Source organism: Artemia franciscana, chromosome 1 (assembly GCF_032884065.1).
Source record: "Artemia franciscana chromosome 1, ASM3288406v1, whole genome shotgun sequence".
NCBI lineage: Eukaryota > Metazoa > Arthropoda > Branchiopoda > Anostraca > Artemiidae > Artemia > Artemia franciscana.
The window spans coordinates 54228879-54246945 of record NC_088863.1 but is presented as its reverse complement, the minus strand read 5'-3'; the positions used below and the strand labels follow the sequence as shown (position 1 = coordinate 54246945).

The 18067-nt window shown below is 35.2% G+C and overlaps 1 pseudogene; it reads right to left on the bottom strand.

Annotated features, from left to right (window-relative positions):
- LOC136034459 (striatin-interacting protein 1-like) overlaps positions 1-11711 on the bottom strand; it is a 53680-nt pseudogene extending 41969 nt beyond the window's left edge.
- Between the last annotated feature and the right edge of the window lie 6356 nt (positions 11712-18067).

The window sequence follows — 18067 nt, the reverse complement described above, 5'->3', positions numbered from 1 at the left end:
TTTTTATATTTCATTTTCAATTTAACGGTTTTTAAATCTGATTTATATCTACTTTTAGTATCATATCCAAGGTTACTCTCATGGGTATAAATTGCTATGGGGCAGGGAGGAGTGACTGCCCCCTAGACCTCAGATCCTTCTTCCCCTCCAGCTGAAATTTAGTGTCTTCAAAATTGTTTTTGAAATTGTTTTATTGTCATAATTCAAGCATCCACAGAAACAGATCAGTTTTCTTCAGTATGCCCATAGCTTTGTCCCTTTGGTACATTATGGCTCATTTTTTACTTCAACATTTTCACTTTATAAATCGGTTCCAACTTAACCCCCTCTCCCAAGGATTTAAAAAAAAATTACGTCCCTGGTTACTCTACCTACAGGGAGGAATAGCCCCCTCCCTCCCCCCCTCAAACACCGCTTTTACATTTTGAAGAACAGTGCAGAGCTTTTGAAGATTATTTTCTTGAACAAAATATTGTCTCAGGAAAAGAAAGGAGTTCCCTCCCCCAGCAGTCTTATATCCCTCTTCATGCTACATTCATCCATACATATATTCTTACAAACAAACAAAGATTAAACATGAAATCATCCTGCTTGTTCTATTGATCTGAAGTTTGAAAATATAGAATAAGTTTTTTTTCAATCTCTAGATCCAATGTTTACACACCCAACTCCCAAGTTATCCCATCTTATAAAAGAATCCATTGGCAACACCATGCTAACTGTATGCAAATACATTATACTCTATGCCTTTCAGTTTTGTTAGAAAGGTGTTCTATAATAATGGTTGCTTTTTTATGGACAGCATGTTTGCTTAGGGATAAATAGTATACTGCGTACCAATATTGCCTCTAAGATTGGGAGGTTATATAAATACCCTTTAAATAGTTCTCAGAATTTTCAGTTGATATTGTTTTGACCCTTTCTGAGTTGAAATTCTTGTTTTGCACCAAAAACAATGGTAGAAAGCACCACTTTCCTTTGCTTTAATCCTTTTGCTATGGTGCAAAGAGAGAATGTTAGAATGAGTTGAATTGGAGAGGTTAATCTTCAGCACTATTACTACCAGTACCTTACGGGCATGTTTTCCACCCTATTTGGGAAACTAAGCAAATTCACACTGGCTCACAATCTTTGGTGGGTAGTTTCAAACCTAATGAAGGTTACATTTTTAGAGTCAAAATGAGGAATCGATTTCTTTATCTATAAATTAGTACCAAGACTCCTTTTTTGAAGCTAGTTACTATTAGCATAAGCTCCTCCTTACATACTAGTATTTTTTTTGTTTTCTTTTTGAGTTAAAACTTCAATAAAGGCAAGAAAAATGTTGTCAAGTTCAAGTTCCATTTATTTCCATAAAATAAAAATAACAAAACAATATCCCAAAAGGCTCAATGGCCCGTTATTTGTGAAACATCATAGAATAAATAAATAATATTAACACTTGGCATAAACATACTAAACAACGTCTAAATATAAATACATAAGGAAAAGAAATTATTTCAACGACAGTCCTCACGAAACAGCAACCCTCCTATCATCCGACAATAAAAAAAAACGATTTAAAATTCTCTACGTCACCGAGGATCCAACACCAACAAAATAACAGCCAAAAAAAAAATTAAACCATACAACAACTAAAAATTATCCGACTCGAACTCCCTTAGTTCGTCTGAATGAACCAAGGGAGTAGCCGATCATCCTCCCAGTTTTTAACTGTGTACTAATTTATTTCCCCTACTAGCTTAAGTAGTCAAGAAAAGCAACATGGGATATCTCTCTGGAAGTATTGATATGCTAACAAAGATAGAGACACAACATAAATATCTTTAATCTTAAGGAGGTCAACAGGAGTGTGTGTAGTCGACTGGAGAACTCTTGCTGCTTTCTCCTCAATATGGTGAATAGGAGCAAGTACCAAAGAAAATGTAGACATCCATACAGACGAACAGTAATATGAGAGAGATATATAAGGTAAATGAGATAAGGGTGAATGAGAGAGAAACATAAAAGATTGAGGATAGAAAAAGGAAATAAATGCTTTAATTTTCGGATGATTCCAAGTCCACGGGAAATTTTCACTCTTATTATTTGAACATGCCACTTAAACGATAGATTTTCATCCAAAAGAACTCCCAGGAATCACACATATCGATCAGGAGGGCGACTTATGGAGGCTCTTGGTGTAGGAAACTCAGTAATTGCGGGGCAGCATACACCTATACAAGCAAAAATAAGAAGGTACAACTTTTTTAAATTTAAAGCTAGTTGATTTATGTCAAACCAATTGAGTATCTTCTCAGCCATTGCTTGAAGCTTTAGAATAAGGGAGGATTCATCCGGAGCTGCAGCACCTAGAGCAGTGTCATCTTCAAATGCTATCAATTCTTCTCGACTATCAGATGTGAATGCAAACATAGTCTGAGAGTAAAATTTATGACATAACCCACAGCAAAAATTGGTAATTGGGGTGTAAAAAGTCGGTAGAGATTAGAGTGTAAAATTCGGTAGGGTGTTAAATAGTCGGTAGAGGGAAAAACTTCCACATAGATGAGGAAGAGGATTGGCCCAAAAATTAAACCTTGGGGTACTCCACATTTCATTTGGAACTTGTTTGTCTGTATTTTCCATGGCGATAGATCTGTCAGTGAGGTATGAAGAGAACCAACACAATGCTTCCCCATGCACACCATGATGAGAAAGTTTAGCAAAGAGGATCTTGTGTGTAAGGCTGTCAGAAGTTTTCTTTACATCAAGAAAAATGGCTATAGGAATAAAATAGAATCTAAAGTGCACAACAAGCATGTTTTGTAGAATATTTTGTGTGAAACCCAAACTGATGCTGATGGAAAAAAATAGCTTCAAGAAATCTCTCCAGAGGTTTGAGCATTTCCCTTTCAAATATCTTAGAGAACACTGACAAAAGAGAGATTGGCCCATAATTCCTAGGATCCTCACGGTCACCTCTGTAAAAAGAGAGCTATAACATCCACCAATTTAAGATGCTGGTGAAATACTCCTAGTTGAAATGACCTATTAATTAAATGGCAAATTGGGGTGACAGTTGATGGATGGATATGTTTAATTACTTTAGCAGAAATTTTGTCAAAACCTGCTGAAGAATTTTTTAAAGACAAAACAATATTTCTAATTTCCTGCAGTGTTAACTCCTCAAGAACCATTGATTTCAAGAACGAGGGGCCTAGGAACTGCTTCCAAGACTATGACACAGAGCAATAAGAAAGGCTATTGGCAGTTTCTTTTCCCTATCTCTGCAAAGAATTTGTTCATATGATGTCGTACTTGGCCTTTTTCTGTGATGTGTTGATTGTCTACAACGAGAGACTTAGGGAGACCTTCTGGTTTCATGGATGGCTGACTAACTTCCTTAATCACAACCCATGTATTCTTTATACTTTTACTGCAATCAACAAATCTCTTAGTAAAATATAATGTTTTAGCTCTGCAAATAGTTGATTTCAGCATATTATGGTACAAGTTAAATGCTTCTAACTTAGCATTACTCAGTCTATATATATAGGGTCATATATATAGTAGTTTCCATGAATCCATGGTTTCATGGATTTCCTGCCTTGATATACATTATACTGATTATTAAAATGTAATTTTAATGAGCAATGAGTAAAACATGAAGAATGTACGTGTTAATGCCTCAATACTCATAATTCTTATTGGTTGTTTGCATCCATTTTTCCCATGTTTATAATGATTGTGCAGAAATTACTATAGTAAAACTGCTAGTCAACCATATTCACAAAAATTTAACACTGTTCATTTTTGATTGTTCCAGTTGATAATTTGCTCTCACCTGGAAGAGTAAATTTAATTTTTATTAAATATTGTTAACTTTTTATTAGATCTGGAACACAATTATATTCTCATTTTATTTCATAATAGTAAATACAAAGATTTCACAATGGCAAATACTGCTCAAGCAGTAAAGAACATGATACAGCATCTTTTGCACAAGAAATGAGTTACGAAAAGTGGCCAAGTTAAAAACATACCAATCAATATTAAATCAATTCTTCCCAAACTATATATCCAACTGGCACTGATCAAAAACAATCAAATTCATTAAAACTTAATAATAAATAAATCTATTAGTGCTGTCTTTTATATGATAATGAAAAATATAATGGAGTGAAAAACTAAATAAATGAAGAAACCAAATACTAAAAAAAATGTTGCCAATTCAATGTTACTTTTATTGCTAACTTATCATGAAATCCTGAAAACTTTTTGATGGGTTTTGTACAAATAATTTTTTTAAGACAGGCATTTTGGTGCCAATTAGTAATCAACAGCAGAAACTTTGAATATCTGAAACTGCCCTTCTTGATTGTTGTGGTATCCCTGTCTGGCAGTACTTTGTCTTTGCATTGAATGGGTTCCTTGGCACATTAAAACAATTAGACCTTCATCCAATGATGATAAGAGACTTCTGGTCTGCTGGACATTGAATATTAATTTAAAATGGTTTGCAAATGCAGATAACAATAAGAATAAGCATGATTATGTGATAAACCTTAAAAACATGCTGCATGTTATAAATTCAGACTTTTGTCATTTAATTAGCCTAGTTTGTTTTATTCTTATGCAAATCCATGTCCTAGGGTTGTATATAAGACCATAAAAGAATTATCATTTAAAAAGGAAACAATTGGCTTACTATATTTGAAAAGAGTAGGATATAAAAAGACACGAAATAGCATCTTCATCAATCTCCCTACCTCAGTTATGGAATTTCAAATATATTCACCATTGGCCTTATTACAAAACGCTTTAATAACTGAATTTTATTGTAAATTCTTGTTTTTTTTTTGTAAAAACAAAACAGGTTTTCTACTGTTGGTTCAATGGAATCTAGTTTTGTTGCAATTTTTGTTATAATTCTAGCTTAGCTGCTTTTTTGTTATCTTGGACAGGGGCTAGGTTACGAAAATGAAACTTTCAGTAGTGACTCCAGGGCCAAAAACATACTCTTGGAAGGTATTGACAAGCTTCCACGTTAACCCCCCTTTGATTTCTAAGTCTAAGAAATTTGCCTACTTGACCAGTTATACTATTTGAAATTTTTATAAAACAACATTTTATTTTATTTATCAGTTATCAATGTGTTGTTTTTTTTCTGATTTTAGTTCTGGAAATGCAATTCCTGTAATTTGAGTAGAATTTTAGGCCATATCAATGGATTGTTTCTAAATTTAGGAAATGTATTTGCAGATCTTTGAAACCTCATAAATTGGGATTGAGCAAAGTTGTGAAGCTGAAAACAGATTTCTTGTACTTCATTTAAGTAGATGGTCTGCTCTGTTTCGCATGGTTTTGCTTTCATAATACAAAGAATTTGAAAGGTTATCAAAGGTCACTGCCCTCTAGAGTGGGAAGTACTTGAAAATGCCTCCCTGGGAAATTCTTTAGTCTGTAGACCCTAGGCAATACCTTCCCTGAGTATGTTTTTGGCTCTGGAGTCATTACTAAAAGTTTCATTTGCCTAACCAAACCACTTTCCAAGATAGCAAAAAGTAGCTAAACTAGAATTTACCCACTATTTACCATATTATTTCAAATAATTTTCAAAACTTTATAACAATGGAAGGAAATGTGGTAATATGATTAATTGAAACATACTGGATGTCATGAAGTAAGAATTTAATTGTTTTGATGTTTTCTTTTGGTTTTTACACATTGTTAAGACTAGGTGTGGAAAAAGTTCCAAAGCTCCCAGTAGCAGTATTTGACAGAATTCCAAAAGCTGCCAACAGTTTAGCAGCACAACTTGTGTTTTAACAGCTTTTCTTTGAGCAAAAAGCGATTTCATATGTAAAAATGATAATTTCAGACAAAATCTGTCAACAAATTTGAAAACTGCCAAGTAGCATTGCTACTTTGCTATCCCACTTTTTGTACAGCGGGATATGACTACGTATAGGACCATCAGAAGAGGAAAAAAGCAGCTAAGAAATTTGGAAACAGCCTAAAATAAGATTATAATGGTACTACTTTTATTTTGTTAGTTTGCTTCCTTCAGTACAGCTCTAACTCTTCATTGTTACGAAGGTCAGTGTTCTTTGGAGGGAGAAAGGTGGAAGGATGTACTGTAAAATACCTTTCCAGGAGACCCTTAGCATTAAACATTCCTTTCTGAGTTTTATTCACTTTCCTAAATTATGTCCCAAGATTAACAGCAGCCCTCAACTGGGAGGGTATAAAGAGGGAAGGTTTGAACAGACTAGGATAAAGGAGGAGCATTACTGTGTTGGCATCTGACAGCTTCTGACAGTTGGTGCCATGCTCAGCTACTACTAGTAGTAAAGCTTTACCCACCCCCCTCAGAGAGAAATTCTAGACAATTCACCCCCCCCCCTCTGCTAACTAAAAAACAAAAAAAAAGAACAGTACCCAATCTCTATCCTTTCTCAATTTAAGGGAAATGTTAATCTAGTGACAGTATTTTTACTCTTTTTTCTGAACTAATTACTATAGGCCTAAGCTTAATAGCAAACTTTTTTACTTCATTATTATTAAATATTTCATATTCACTAGATCTTCAGAGTTGCTTCCAGTAGGTGACACCCCCTCCCTATTTCATGGGTATCTTGACCTGATCAAACAAAAACTAATAGGCTACTACACATTTCATAATCATATCCCCATCAAGACCCTTGTAATAGGCTACTTACCTTTTTATAATCATATCCAATCAAGGCCCTTGCCACCCAGTGCTTAGGTTGGAATGTGCATAGCATCACCAAGATACACATGTGATGGAAGCCTTCTGGAAGGAGTGCAAAGGATTGGCACAAAGGCAGTATCTAAGATGAGTGACAAGCCTTATGATGAATGTTTGAAGGAGCTTAAATTATCTACACTGGTTTACCAACAGTGAAGAGCAGATATGCTTATGACATAAGCTTACCTCACAAGAACCCCCCCCCCCAATTCATTTGCCAATTTCCCAAAATATTAGGACTGACAGGAGGAGACATTCAAAGTAGTTGTTCAAATCATCTGTCAAAACTTAACATCACCAACAGTAGTAAACCAAAGGAATAGTCTCTCAAATAAAACAGTCTCAGAAACTAATAATAAAGATTAAGTTAAATTACGGTAATAACACATGAAAGTCAAATTTTTCAAGATAACAAAAAGCCCATTATGAATAATTTTTCTTACATACAGTGACTAAAGAATATTATTTATAAATTATTAATTACATATTAATAATTGCATAAAATTTTAAACAAAATTATTAATAAAAAATTATTGATTGCATATAAAAGGGAATCGAGAAGTATATCCACCCTGTCCCTATGTCAGCTATGGAGTCTAGCATACATTGATCAATGATTGAATCTTTAACATTCTTAATTGAGTAGAAAATGTTGAACCAATAAGAAAAAAGGCTGGTAAAATGCTAGTTTAACTCCTTTTTTCTATTTTGGAAAGGGGTTAAATTAGAAAAATTAAACTTTTAGGGATGGGTCTACAGACTAAAGTATGGATGAAGGCCTAGATAGCACACTGGACATAAGGAAACATGTTAAGAAAACAATTCTCACTTCATAATATACAGAATAATCATAGTTAACACATTTTGCATAGGGGTAACCTTATTTCATCATTTATGAAAATATTTACTTATTTCATCATTTTACATATTTTCAAACCAATTTCAGAATTTTTTGTTTATTCTCTAAGTTTATCTTTTTTTGGGTTCCATTTGTTCCAGCAAAAATTTGAAAACTGAGAAAATACTAACCAAATCCATGCTTTTTTTCAGAAATTTTGTAAAAGAAGTGTAAAAGAATAAAATAAGAGAAGATAAAGGCTATCCCACACAAAATGTGATAAATTATAATTACTCTATATATTATGAAGCAAGAATTGGTTTCTAAAAAGTTTTCATATGCCCTGTGGGCTATCTAGACCTTTGTTGAAGTATGTCCTGGGAAGCTATTTTGAAGAAACTAGCCTGGTAATATTCTACTTGAGTGACTTCTTGCTATCTCAGAAAGGGGTTAGGCTAGGAAAATTAAACTTTCAGGGATTGGTCTACAGGCTAAAGTATGTCCTGGGAAGGTATTTTGAAGTACCTACCTCTGCTCCTTCTCCTTATAGAAGGCCCTGACATTTGATGACCTTCAAAAATATGTGTGTTATAAAAGTGAAACCTTGCAAAATAGATCTTCTGCTTGAATGAAGTACAACAAAATTATTTTCAGCTTCACAACTTTGCTCACTCCTAATTTACAAGGTTTTAAAGATATGCAAATACATTTCCTAAATTTTGAAAAAAAAAACAGATACAGCTCAGAATTCTACTCAAATAACAGGAATTGCATTTCAGAACTAAAGGCAGAGAAAAAGCAACTGGTAACTGAAAATTAAGGTAAAATGTTGTTTTGTCAAAATTTCAATAGGTAAAGACCTGTCATGAAGACGAATTTCAAGGCTCTCTAGAGCGAGAAGGAGTGGAGATAGGTACTTTAAAACACCTTCCCAGGATATACTTTAGCCTGTAGACCCATCCCTGAAAGTTTCATTTTCCTAACGGCTGTATATTAATTATTACTGAAAGTTTCATTTTCCAAAACTATCTCCTTTCCAAGATAGAAAAAAGTAGCTAAGCTAGAATTTTACCCTGGAAAGAACCTAAGCCTCTCCCAAGCCTCACCTCAGAATCTTGCCTCTGTCTTCTAAGAATTTCTCTCAGTTTAGGTGGCCCCTTCTTCCAGAATTGACTTTATCCATTCTTACAGATCAGACTAATGTAGGCCTACTTCAAGCTTATTCCAGTAAATATTTCCCCTGCGTTTGATTAATTGTCCGATTACTTTATAGGACAAGTAGGATTACTAATCAAGCGTTTTATCAGATAGCTCAGGATTACTGTGCCGAGGACTAAGGAAACTGTAAATAATAAAACTTAGCTCTTCGGAGAAGTAAACTTAAACATATTATTTAGAACCTAAAGGGTTTTTGGTGGGCTAGGTCCATCTTGCAAAGGCTACTAGGCTAAGATTAACAAGGACTCAGAAGCAAAGTTTTTTGGTAGTTAGAAAGGTTGGTTCTTAGGAAGGCAGCTGTCACATTGGTAGGTTAATCAGATATTACCACATCAAACAGGCCTAGTAGTCTAAACTACCCTATTATTTTTAGTTAAACATGAGCACGAGATGGTCAAGACAATGTTTTCCAGTAAACGTATCGCAGTTCATTTTATTGAGTTACTATACTAATAAATTGAATATACCACTCGATGCTTTTTTTATAATCCTTACGAATATAATAATCGCTTCTATTGCAAATTCAAATTTAAGCACTTTTAGACCTAACCTAACCTGACCCAATATAACCAAACGTAACTATAAATAATTTTGGCAGTGAGAAAATGTAGTATATATTTTGTCGAAAACGATCGGTAATTCAAACTTTAATTGAAAATTTGTCATCTTTAAGAGCTCCAAAACTGCTTAAATTTGAATTTGCGATAGAAGGGATTGTTATATTCATAAAGAGCATGAAAAAAGGCATCGACTGGTTTGTTCACTTTATTGGTAAGTCAATAATATTAACTGTGATACGTTTACCTGATTTCTACAGTTGACTTCAATCTGTTCCTGACAATTTTCATCTTGCTAAATATCAATTGAACTTTGGCTAATGTCACTGGAATAGTTTTTGCAAAAGGAAATGCTGCGTAAACTAGAGGCAACCTTTGGCTTTTCTTTTTTTTTTCTAGAGAGAACAACTCGAAAAACTCAATGAAGCTTCCAGCCCATTTGCACATCTGTGCAAAAAGACCGATAGCGTTCCCTCTGTGGACTAAGCATCTGAGGTATTGAATATTTTATCCCAACTTCTTGGAAATGAGAGCTTATGTTCTCTCGAAGCACGACTCAAGTTACTTGCAAAACTGTAGCATTGAAATGCTAGTTTTATGGCACTTGTCCACTAGCCAACTGCCATATAGGCAATTGCAATTTCTGTCCATCCATCGGTCTCTCAGTCGGTTGGTTGGTCTGTCGGTCCTGATTTTGCTAGTTTGGGCACTTAAGGATAAGCTATGACAATGAAAATTAGCAGGCGTATCAGGGACTGGACCAGATTGAATTAGAAATATTCGCTTCTCCGATTTAACCATCTGGAGGGGGGAGTGAAGGGACGGTTAATTTGGAAAAATTAGTAAAAATTGAGGTATTTTTAACATACGAACGGATGATGGTTTCTTAATGAAATTTAACATTGGGAAGAACCTCGTGTCTCAGAGCTCTTATTTGAAATCCCGACCAGATCCGGCGACATAGGGCGGAGTTGAAGGGGGAAACCGGAAATATTGAGACACTTAGAGTAGAGAAAACGGGATGAAAGTTGGTGGGAAGAATAAGCACAAGTTTTAGATACAAGTTTGACATAGCCGGACCGGATCCGATCTCTTTGGGGGATTTGGGGGGGGGACAGATTTTCAGAGCTTTCACATGTTCGGTACTTCTGGACGTGCTAGGACGGTGAAAACTGGTAGGCATGTCAGGGATCTGCACAAATTGACTTGATTACATTCGTTTCTCCCATTCGACCATCTGTGGGGCTGGAGGGAATGGGAAATCGTGAAAATTAAGGCACGTTTATCTTACTAATGAGTGATCGGATCTTATTGAAACTTGACATATAGAAAGATCTTAGGTCTCAAATGTTCCATTTTCAATTCGAATCGGATCCAGGGAAATTGGGGGGGGGGGGGTGAAGGGTTTAAATAGAAATCTTGGTAACCAGAAATATTGGGAAGCGCTTAGAGTGGAGAAATCGGGACGAAAAAGAGTAAGTACAAGTTTTAGATACGTGATTGACATAACCAGACCGGATCCAATCTCTTTGGGGGAGCTGGGGGGATTTCTAGCGGTTTGGTGAGTTCGAGAATAAGGACATATTCTAGATATGTGATTGGCATAAATGGACTGGATCCGATCTCTTTGGGGGAGTTGGAGGGATTTCTAGAGCTTTGGCGAGTTTGGTGCTTCTTGACGTGCTAGGACAGTGAAAATTGGTAGGGGTGTCAGGGACCTGCACAAATTAACTTGAGCACAGTCGTTTGCCCGATTTTACTATCTGGGGTGGCTGGAGGCAGAGGAAGTCATGAAAATTGAGGTATATTTATCTTACGAATGGGTGATCAGATCTTAATGAAACTTGATATATAGAAAGATCTCGTGTCTTAGATGCCCAATTTTCAATTCGGATCGGACGACTATCACATTAGCTGTTTAAAAATGTTTTGTTTTCCCCTTTGTTAAAAAACCCCTCCCCCATATCTAAATGAAGGCTACAACCACCAAGTTTCAGTCCTCACACCAAGTTTCATCAAAATATCTCGTTTCCTTCGAGAGTTATATAGCGCACAGACGGACAAATTTTGCAAAGTCGTTGGTATCCCTCCACTTATTTTTTTGCGATCCAAAAACATACGTACCAGCCTACACGCCAAGCAGCAAAAATCTATGATATCATGCGCAGTAACTATAGTAAATAGGGTGGAACGCGTCCAATGTGGTGACCAGACCAGTCGACAAGTGCTAGGTCACGTTATTTGTCTGATGCCATGTTAACTGGATATGCAAGTAGTCGTTTCGATGTTACCGTGGTATCTGATATACGGTTGCAGACTTGCCAAAAGACAAACTGATACCCATTATATCACTAACTGCCAAAAATTTTTCCCACCATCGCGACAGAAGTTGAGATTTAGATGACTTTTTAGATATACAATCGGCTGATTTTAATAAAAACAACTATAAAACAGACTGTTTTCAAGAAAGATCAATTGTTTTAAGAAAAATGACTACTTTTAAGAAAAGAATTACTGTTTCTACTAATAATTCTACGGTAACTGCAAAAGCGACTTTAGACCGTGGTTTGCAATAACACGATCTCTGCGAAAACGCAACTATTATATTGCAAAATGATGGATATGTGCTGTTTCCTTAGGTTTCGTAGATGATTAGGGCGCCTTGGTACCTTGCAACATTTCCTCATCATTCTCAGATTGTCTTGGAGATTCGTCAGTGCAACGTTGTCTTGCCTTTGGCCCGGTCATATTTTTGAAAGTCCGATGCGTAAGTTCAACATTGTACAATCTTTTGTCTTGGGCTCTTCATTACTAAGAAAGGGAAGTGAGGAACTTCGATCATTAAGGTTGATACAAGTAAATAGTGAAGTGTTTGATTTGTATGTATGACAGAGACAGTGAGGATCCTTGACACATCTTAGAATTCTTAAGAATTGCGTTCAGAGAGGTCTAGTTTCAGAAAAGGTAGGATTTGTTTTTTTTAATATCTTTGTCTCCAGGTGCAGTGAAGTTGAGGTCTGTTTTAAATATCTATTTCGTTTCGTTTCTGTGTGTATACTGTTTTTCTTTTACTGAGAAAAATAATAGAGAATAGAAAAATGTTATATTAAAACCGGCTATACTTGATCGTCATTAATGCCTTAGCCTGCGAATTTCATTTTTCATGTTGCCGAACGTTATAAAGAAATTAGGATTAATTTGACTTGCTATATTTATGAGGCCTTTAGTAACTATCTAACAAGAATAATACAGATTAAGACTGCATTACCCTTAAACCGATGACAGTTAATCGTCGATAAACCCTTAATAATGTATTTTTCCGTGTCAAGTCGTGTAGGAGTTCGGGAAAGAGGGGAATCCTTAAAATGCCTACTGCTCGAATACTTTTCGTTAAGATATGTTTTATCTATTTCGTTTATGCAGATAAATCTTAAAAGACGATACTACAAATTTTCTGTGTCAAAACAAGGAATAGTGAATCCAGCTCTGACCCGTACCCGGTCAGACCGGTCTGACCCGGAGGAAAACCAAATACAGGAGAAATAATAGGTATTAGTTAAACGATTTATTATGATGATCAGGTATCTCCATCGTTTTGAAAGCTATTCGCAAGACCTCATCCACTGCATTGGGAAACAATGTTGACCTTTGTGATCCCTTTGAAACTTTTGCCCTTGTTGAGTAATAACTACTATTCAGGTATTGGTTCAACATGTTTCTTTTTTATGTTATAGGAAACGTTTCAGTCACAATAAAATAATATAATCGTTTTGTGAGTGAATAAAATTGTTTAGATCCTAAAATTCAGCTAATGGTTTAGCTTTGGTTTCGTAAAAGTTTTCTGTCTATCCGTTTGTTGGTACGATTACTGGTGAAAGGGTTGACGCGTTTTGTTTAGACTCAGTCTGAGGATCATTGTTGATCAAAGAGCAGATTATGGATGAAAGAAGGGTTTTAAGCTAAGTGACGGAAGTAATAGTTTAAAATGCCGAAGAGACAGTTGATTCAAAAGGAAGAAGATATGCTTAATCTGTATCTGGAACAAATTGACAGATCAATAAATAGTTCAGAAGGATAACTATCACACATCACTCAAATGAACAATAACGAATTTTCAAATTTAGGTCACCAACTAAATTCGAAACAAAGATTTGTTTTTGATACATTTTTGAATCTGTCAAGAAACGAAGAAAAGCCATGCTATATTTTTATAACCGGAGGCGCTGGGACCGGTAAGACTCACGTACTAAAATCAATAGTTCACCAACTGCTTATGATCCATAAGAAAGATAATGAACACGATCCTGAGAAGACTGCTATACTATTGTCTGCACCAACAGGTAAAGCTGAATGTAATATCAGAGGATCAATTTTACACTATGCACTAAGTTTACCAGTAGGTCAAGGAATGAAAAAATTCAAAGATTTGACAGCTGATAAGCTAAATTAGCTAAGAGTAAAATTAACTAAACTGAAGCTTTTGATTATTGATGAAGTATCTATGGAAGGAGCGAAAATGTTCGAAATGATAAATCGTAGACTAAAACAAATCATGGAAATTGAACAAGACTTTGGAGGAGTATCAAATCCCTTCTGTACCAGTTGCAACCCGTAGCAGACCTTTATGTATTTTAACCCCCTACTAGCCCATACGAAGCTCTCCTCCCTAGTTTCTTGTGAAATAACGTAATCATGTTTGAGCTTGACGAAATTATGAGACCAATAGAAGACAAAAAATTTGCCGAAGATTTTAAACGTTTATGAACTGGAGATCATACTGAAGAAGACATTCAACTGTTTCAAACGAGTAAACTCCCTAGAGCACCATTGACAGTTCAACGTCTTTTCATGTCCAACACTTCGGTAGACACGTTCAAGGCAGTAGCGCATCAAAAATTAACAACAGAGAAAAAACAATATACCGCAAAAGATTCCATAAAAGATGATGTCGTCCAATCCGTTAAACAATGTCTTCTTGGAAAGGCCAAACAAACCAAGGCTTATCATTTGAACTTAGACTCGCTATTAAGGAACGTATAGAATACACCATCAACATAGAAGTTACCAATCATCTTGCCAATGGATATAAAGAAACTGTACAAGCTCTCAGCGATAATATTATCTGGATACTGTTTAAAAATACTGTTAAAGCTACTAGAAACAACTTCAAAAGTAGATTTCCAAATGAAGTACTCAAAGACTAGACTTCAATCTTCTGCACAGTAAGGATGGTCAGAATAACGAAAAAAGAAGGAACTGAAATAAAAAAATTCCAATTCTCTTTGCAACCATCGTCTGCCAAAACCATATACAAAGCGCAGGAAGACACCTTAGAAGAAGTAGAGATAGGCTTAACAGGTTCCAGAGCATTTCCTCACATTCACTATGTCGGCGTAAGTAGAGCCAAATCACTCCAAGGTTTGAAGATAGTTCAACTCAATAAAGAAAAGATAGCAGTATCTCCTGATGTAAAAGAAGAGATGAAAAGACTGCAACAGGTACGATTCACTGACCCAAGACACAAATTCGACCATAGAAACTTTAAAGTCGTTTATCAATATGTTCGATCACTTCGAGGGTACAGCCCAAACCTGTTGAAGCAGACGTACTATTCTTGTGGGAAACATGACTTGTACCTTCAATAAACAGCGAAACGCTTACAATACCTGGTTTCAAACTATTTAGAAACGATAACTCAGGCAACAATCCGTATGGCTCTGCCGTATACGTATCTGAAACCCTGAACTCAAATCTCAATAAAGTCGAAAACTACAGGTGTAACAGCATTGAGCTAATAAAAGTTACAATGGAGCATCCACAACAAATAAATTTCATATTCTACATTTACACGCCAAATCACGCGTGCATTAATACACTCACTAACTGCACAAGCGACTTATTATCCCCGCGTATTAACAACGGTCATACAATCTTGTTAGATGACTTTAATATAAATAGTAAAGAAACAACAAATACTGAATACAATTTTTTAAAATAGGCCCTTACCAACCTTCGACTTCAACAGCTCATGCACGATCCCACTACAATTAACAGCCCAACAATAGATCTGATTTCCATTAACACACCCTCTGATCAACACACCCTTTGAACGTCTCAGAACAGTATTGCAGCGACCATTATCCCATTTTCGTCACTTTCCAAAATGCGCTAAAAAAATATCAAAAAGAAAAATTTGACAAGAATATAACAATGAAACAATATAAAACAAAAGAAAACAATAGAATTCATAGAGAAGAAAAGAAACGCCCTATGTAACTAATTTATCTTCTTTATAGGTTGAATACCGAACAAGAAGAGACTACAGGAGCACTATATTTGCAAGTTTATCCTTTAAATAATTGCCAATAAACAAAGAACAGCAAAATCAATAACTCTAGTACCGAGTCTAATTTTAGGTTAATTTTAGGTTGACATTAAAGAACGAATTCTAATCCATAGTAACTGAAGTTTAATTTGAAAAATTTGAATTTTGAAATTTAATTTGAAAACTGAAGTTATTTTTAAATTACAAAAGACACTAGATGTAGCAAGTTCCTTAAAAATAAGCCATTAAACAACGCTCTATGATGCTCCAGTGCCCTTTAGTTGAGGAGAAAGACTAGAAAAAGAGGACTCAGATGCAGTGTGTCGTGGTTGCAGACACTTTATTTTTCAAGCCAATAGATTTTTCTCGCTATTCAAGCCAAGGGACGATAAGTTTTTCTATAGGGATATAGGACAAGGTGTTTCAAGTAATGTAGTTCTTGTTTCGCTGCAACCCTAATAGGGTGGCCTTGCAAAAAACACGAACTAATGGATTTAATGCATTATTTTCAACAAGAAAATATCTGGAAAATGTCTTAAGAGTGACAAGGGGTGCCAGAGGGTCAGTAAAGATGTAGCACGGTAGCGTGAATTTCCATGAAGGGCATCACCTTCAGGGGTGGCTTGCAAAAACATGAATCACTAGACTTCAAGCATATTTATATAATGAAAATATCTTAGGAATGATAATATGTATCATAGGGTGCCATGAAGTAAACACATATTGCTACGATCGTTTCAATTGCTTGGACTAATATGTTCCACAGCTAAAAGTTAAGTTGGTAGGTGACTTGGTGGGGTGACTGAAATCATAAATCCAGTCAAAGGAATGAAGGGTTCTCATTAAAACCCCACAGAAATAACTCATAATAAGGTTTAAATTTATCTCTAATAACAACCCTCCCCTCTGGAATTGCTTGCTAGGCTGGGCTAAGTCCACATTCTCACGGTGACGTGAATAAGCATAGGTACGGATCGAAGAAACGTAGTTTGTCCATTAAAAGCCTTCAAAATATCATAATGTTGCTTAAATTTAACTCTAACGTGATTATTTTAAATTTGAAGAGAAAAGATATATCAAATTTGTGCCTATCAACCAGGGGTGCATAGTCTTGGCTGAAACAGAGGCAGCTTTTTTGCTAATAGCTCTTAGAAATAGCTCTTAATTGGGCTTATATTTACCTCTAATGAGATTATTTGAGATTTGAAGACAAAGTGTTATTCAAGTTTGCACTTTTCAACAGGGGACGCATAGTTGTGGATCAAAGAAACGAGGCTTTGTCATTAAAAGCCCTCAAAATATCTTAATGTGGCTTAAATTTGCCTCTAGCAAGATTATGTGAGATTCGAATAGAAAATATTATTAAAATGTACGCTTATCAACCAGGGGTGCATAGTTGTGGCTCAAACAAACGCAGGTTTTTCATTAAAAGCCCTCAAAATATCTTAACGTGGCTTAAATTTAACTGTAACAAGAAAATGTGATATTTGAAGAGAAGCTACTATTCAAATGTGCGCTTGTCAACTGGGGGTGCATAGTCTTGACTCAAAGAAACGCGGTATTCTCATCAAAAGCTCTCACAAATATCGTAATATAGCTTAATTTTACCTCTAACGAAATTCAAAGAGAAAATATCATTCAAATGTGCGCTTGTCAATCAGAGGTGCTTAGTCTTGGCTCAATCAAACGGTGCATTTGCATTAAAAGCCTTCAAAAATATTTTAATGTGGCTAGAATTTCCTCTAACCAGATTATGTGAAATCTGAAGAGAAAATATTATGCAGATGTACGCTTGTCGACCGGGGGTCTATATTCTTGGCTCAAAGAAACGCGGCATTTTCGTTAAAACCTCTCATAAATAACCAAATGCCAAAAAGGTGTCTGTTTTTATCACAAGTGTGTCTAATAGAAACATTGAATTATTGTAAAAAAAAACGCTCGGAAACACATCTTAATAAGGCTTAAGTTGATATCTAATAACAACCCTCCAACCTTCCCCTCCCTGGAATTGGTTGCTAGGGTTTCAATCTTTCTATAATTTATTGTTGTTTTTGCTTATATTTAATCCTTTACAATTTTCTTTCACATTTTATTTTTTGTGGTTTAATTGCTTTCGTTTTGTGTTTTAATAATGTTTGTAAACTTGTTTTATTAATAAAAGTTGTATGTACAGAAGGTTGTATCGTATCCTAGCCAACAGCTAGCAAAATGTATCTAGCAAAATCAATTTTTTTATGATAAACTATATTTTTCTATAACTGTGTAGTAGCGAATATTATTATTGTCTTCCAGCTATAGAAAATCAAATAGGATTTTTACCATTATAAAAAGCATGTAAATATAGTTATATAAAATACAGTAATTTTTGGGGGGCA